General features: G+C 47.1%; 1 long non-coding RNA gene across 3 annotated transcripts in view; it reads right to left on the bottom strand.

Moving 5' to 3' along the window:
- Window positions 1-4,807, bottom strand: part of LOC113940877 — a 6,111-nt gene extending 1,304 nt beyond the window's left edge. Inside the window, exons 1-3 of one of the 3 annotated variants that reach the window (XR_003525556.1) lie at window positions 4,697-4,791; window positions 4,464-4,646; window positions 494-558 (exon numbers count right to left, since the gene is read on the bottom strand). This is a non-coding gene — a long non-coding RNA (uncharacterized LOC113940877). Of the gene's footprint in view, window positions 1-493; window positions 559-2,577; window positions 2,742-4,463 lie in introns of those variants that run through there. The other 2 variants (XR_003525554.1, XR_003525555.1) reach the window with 2 other exon arrangements.
- Between the last annotated feature and the right edge of the window lie 227 nt (window positions 4,808-5,034).

The raw sequence follows: 5,034 nt of genomic DNA on the forward strand, positions 1-5,034 counted from the left end.
CCCACACACCACCAAAGACAAGATCCACCACTGAGTTCATGGGGGTGGTAAACATGTCCGTGCTTCCTGTCATTATTCCTGGCTTTTCCCACTTCCTTCTGTTTTTCCTTCTTTCTCTCTCTGCCTCTCTTGGACTTAATCCAGTTGAGTTAACCTTTTGGATTCCAACATTTGACCTGGTTTCTGTCTTAATCTTGCTTTTGGGTACTTGGGAACTTAAAATCCTCCCCTCATTTAGGGACAGAGGCACATTTGGCCTCTCTGTACCTAAGCGGGTTGGAAGAGCAGGACGTCACCCAGGCCTGGGTCTGTCACAGAAGCCATGAAAACACCAGCATGCTCTGAAGCCACTCTCAGGGACATGACAATCCTGACTTACTTCTCCCCCTCAGGGATTATGATTCTTGCCTTGAGGGGGGAGTATTTTTTTGAAACCATCTCGACACTTGTCACAGCACCTGGGAGGTCAAGATTACACCCAATGAATTCCTACCTCTCGTCGTTCTTCCCCTTGTCTGGGGGTTCCATTATGAGAGACTCCAATTTGAGTCAGCCTCTCTAGAAGAGAAAAAACAGATACTCAGTAGGGAAGGGACCATCAGATAGCAATGGTGCAAGCCACAGAAAGACACAGGCCACTACAGATGAGAATCCCGTCACACACACCCCTCAGCCTGCAGCTGGAAAGCCTAAGGGACAGACACACACACTAAGAGGAGAGTATGGATCTGAAAGCAAATAAACATTTCATATTTGTTCCCTCCTCAGAATCATGAAAACCATAACTTTGGCTGCTAAATCAACTGCCTTAAAAGAACAAGGTGCCCACTGGAATGGAAAAACAAAGGAAGGTGGCACAAGCACGTACTGGAAGAAGTCATTCCAGTTTTCTTTCAGCTTCGCTTGAATAGGCCTCACGTTGTCCTAACTTAGGCAGACAGAGATGCACAAACACACAGGACACTTGCTCTGTCACCAGTTTATCCTTAACATGGCTATAAAGCCTGTGAGCAGCCAACAGTGACATCTAGATTTCAATAAACAATCCAAGACTTTTGCAAATGTCTTTGACAGGACCAGGTTTGCAACCACTGATGCCCTATGGATTTCACGTTGCGTGGGCCTTATTAACGTGGCATTGTTTTTTCTACAACACACAAATGCTTTTGCAACCAAGTTGCGTTTAGGAACACAGTCTTTCCTCCCTGATGTCCACTTGCCTGGCTGGACAATTTAGTTAGGATGTCTTTTCTTCTTCTAAAAGCAACTGTTTTATTATTTGTTATTGCCTGTTATTTGGGCTTTTTGCTCAAAAAGCTTGAAACAGTTTGTTGCTGCACTCATTTTCAGTCATGTGTGTTGCATCTTTCCCTGCAGCTCACAAACTGATGTTTCAGGGGACTCCAAGATGCCAAGGTTCTCCTTACCAGCTACTGTCCTACGTGACTCTACAGCCACAACCTACAGACGAAAGCAGGCACCCAAGTGGCCCTGATTGGAATTTTTACAAGTGTTTTAGAGTGCTGTATGTGACCAGACTGATTGCTGTATCCCTTAGCTGGATGTAGTGCCTTTCTCCATCAAGTCACAGGCAAACAGCTGCTCTAACTGACCATGGAAGCTGCTTGGAAACTTGACCCTTATGAACCCAGTCAAGAGCCTCCCTTCCCTTCAACGCTGCCATCACTAACATTGACAGGGTGGGAAAAACTTGATGTCTTTGCAGGCATTCAGTTCTTTGAAGGGACAGTTTGATGGACACTCACAGAAGAGACTGGATTCATGGAACCATAGAACTATAGAATCATAGAACCACAGAATCACAGAACCATAGAATCATAGCATGGTTTTGGTTGGAAGGGGACTAAAGATCATCTAGTTCCAATCCCCTTGCCATGAGCAGGGACACCTTTTCCTAGGCCAAGTTGCTCAAAGCCCCATCCAGCCTGGCCTTGCAATATTAAAAAATTCTAATGGCCACTGTCATTAAATACATATAATGTACATATTTCTCATTATAATGGCCTTGATTACTAACACGGAAATAATAACAAATCCAGAGCTTTGGATTCACTTCTGCAATTGGGGATTTTCCATATAGGCTTTACCATCTTCCTCTGCAGTTACTGTCTGAGACAGCTCAACTGTAATTCCAAATAATCCCTGTGCCCAGAGTTGCTTTTGCCACAGATCTGATGGGTCTCCGGTCAACCATCTCTTTCTCAGCACCAGGACCTTTTGGCAGCACCCGGGCCAGAACCAAAGGTGCTTTGCACTGCCAATATTATCCTTCTTTATGAGGGCTATCCTACTCCTCAGAGACACTTAGGTTTAGAGCTGAGGCAGCAGTAGGCCCTCCTGGAACCTTCCCCTCCACTTGAAATTAATTTGTCCCACTGCAGGCTGGATAATATTAATATTAATATTTAATTTCCCTGGGGAGATGACTTCTTTCAGTGACAATTGTTCTAAGCTTACAGCGGCAGTAGTAAGATTCTAGATTTCAAACTTATGGAAGGTAGCAGAGTCACAAGTACCTGTCCTTTTTTCCCCCCTTCCAGACAAGCGGTGAATTACCTTGCACAAACAGGCTTTCCAGGCAAGGAATGTCTCACAGAGTGACAGTCCAGATACACACAGGCTTTCTGGACAAGGAATGCCTCACAGAGTGGTGGTCCAGACAAACAGAGGCTTTCCCAACACTGAACACCTCACAGAGTGAGGGTCCAGATTAATATAGGCTTTCCAAAGACTGAACACCTCACAGAGTGAGGGTCCAGACAAACACTGACTTTCCACACAACCAACACCTCTCACAGCGAGAGCTGCGCTGCGATCCGTGCGGCCGCACACCTCGCAGTGCTGCCGAGGGACGGGCTCTGCCCTTGGCAGGTGCCCGGTTGTCACCTGGATGTCACAATCACAGAACCCTGACGGGGCCCCGCCCACACACCCCACTGGAACGGGGCAACTCGGCACTTCCCAACCTCAGGACTCAGCTTTATTGAGGCAGTAAAATGCCCAGAAGCCGAGATTACAACTGGCACAGCAAAGCCTTACAGTCACTGCAGGACAACAAGCCGCAGGACCTGCCAAGCTGCTCACATTCATTTATGGCCCCAAAGCAAGAGGTTGATGTCGACCACTCACTATGCAATTACAGAGCACAATGAAAACCTTTTGGGCTTTGATGTTCTGAAAGGTCGAGCCTGGCATCTGCCCCATTGTGACAGGTGCTTTTTTGGTGCAAAGCTCGACCTCAACCCCAAAAGAAATCAGGAGGCTCTAATGCAGTTACTTCACACAGTACCTGCATGCCCTGATCCAAAAACTCCTGCTGTGGCACCAAGCCAACTTTTGTAGTTGGTACTAACTTGGAAAGGCAACCAGTATTAACTCTGGATTACCAGCATTAAACACAAACAGAGCCCCACCAACAGCTGCAGTCCCCAATCCTGCAAACCTGACAGTTACAAGACAAGAAGCTGCGTGCCTGAGTATTGACGGGGGGAACTTGAACCTTGTGTACCCCGGTCAAGAGCTTCCCTTTCCTTCCCTTCAACGCTGCCATCCCTAACATTGACAGTGTGCGAAAATCTTGATGTCTGTGCAAGCATTCATTTCTTTGAAGGGACAGCTTGATGGACACTCGCAGAAGACAGAGGATTCACAGAACCATAGAAGCACAGAAACATTGAATCATAGAATGGTTTTGATTTGAAGGGACCTTAAAGTTCCAACCCCCTTGCCGTGAGCAGGGACACCTTTTCCTAGGTCAGGTTGCTTAAAGCCCCATCCAGCCTGGCCTTGAAATATTAAAAAATTCTAATGACCACTGTCATTGAATACATATAATGTACATATTTCTCATTATAATGGCCTTGATTACTAACACTGAAATAATAACAAATCCAGAGCTTTGGATTCACTTCTGCAATTGGGGATTTTCCATACAGGTTTTACCATCTTCCTCTGCAGTTACTGTCTGAGACAGCTCAACTGTAATTCCGAATAATCCCTGTGCCCAGAGTTGCTTTTGCCACAGATCTGATGGGTCTCCCATCAACCATCTCTTTCTTAGCACCGGGAACTTTTGGCAGCAACCAGGCCAGAGCCAAGGCTGCTTTGCACTGCCAAAATCATCCTCCTTTATGAGGAATTCCATGGCTATCCTACTCCTCAGAGACACTTAGGTTTAAAGCTGAAGCAGCATCAAGCCCTCCCGGAACCTTCCTCTCCACTTGAAATGACTTTGTTCCACTGCAGGCTGGATAACATTAATATTAATAATTAGTTTCCCTGGGGAGATGACTTCTTTCCATGACAATTATTCTCAGCTTGCAGCGGCAGTAGTAAGAATCTGGATTTCAAACTGTTCCTGTTGATCTATAGTGATGGAAGGCAGCAGAGACAAAAGTACCTGCCCTTTTTCCCTCCCTTCCAGACAAGCAGGGAGTTATTACCTTGTGCAAACAGTCTTTCCAGACAACGAATGCCTCACGGAGTGGTGGTCCAGATAGACAGAGGCTTCCCAAATAGTGAACACCTCACAGAGTGAGGGTCCCGATAAACACAGGCTTTCCGAACAAGGAAGGCCTCACGCAGTGATGGTCCAGGTAAGTATGGTATTTCTGGACAATGAACACCTCACAGAGTGAGGGTCCAGTAAAACAGAGGTTTTCCAAACACTGAACACCTCACAGAGTGAGGGTCCAGACAAACACGCGCTTTCCAAATATCAAACACCTCTCGGAGCGAGAGCTGCGCTGCGATCCGTGCGACCGCACACCTCGCAGTGCTGCCGAGGGACGGGCTCTGCCCTTGGCAGGTGCCCGGTTGTCACCTGGATGTCACAATAACAGAACCCTGACGGGGCCCCGCCCACACACCCCACTGGAACGGGGCAACTCGGCACTTCCCAACATCAGGATACAGCATGTCCCCAAGGCGGGGGCACAGCACAGACCTCAATAGTGCTGAATTCTTCAGAGACTTAATGTGGGAAAAGGTTTCTGCAGACCAAGTAATGCCACC

This window comes from Corapipo altera, unplaced genomic scaffold, assembly GCF_003945725.1.
Source record: "Corapipo altera isolate COAL_440 unplaced genomic scaffold, ASM394572v1 61470, whole genome shotgun sequence".
NCBI classification, from domain to species: Eukaryota; Metazoa; Chordata; class Aves; order Passeriformes; family Pipridae; genus Corapipo; species Corapipo altera.